Source organism: Theobroma umbraticum, unplaced genomic scaffold, assembly GCF_002168275.2.
Source record: "Theobroma umbraticum cultivar Fairchild unplaced genomic scaffold, ASM216827v3 scaffold_12.1, whole genome shotgun sequence".
NCBI classification, from domain to species: domain Eukaryota; kingdom Viridiplantae; phylum Streptophyta; class Magnoliopsida; order Malvales; family Malvaceae; genus Theobroma; species Theobroma umbraticum.
Window position 1 is genome coordinate 5,594,218 of NW_018397269.1, and position 250 is coordinate 5,594,467.

The window sequence follows — 250 nt, forward strand, 5'->3', positions numbered from 1 at the left end:
TGATGGACGTAAATTGAAGTGCAAAAGAGTAGTGATAGGTAAAAGAAATATTTTAGAATAAAATATTTTGTACGCGAGGAAATTATAATTAAATAATAATATTTTCTCAAGGATGAATTATCGAGTTCAAAAGGGTGATTCGAAAGTGAATCAGGAAAAAGCAAAACATTTTGAGACCCGAGGAGTCAAGTGAAACTTTTTAAAATAAAATATTATTTTATTAATAAAATAATATTAAAATATTAATATT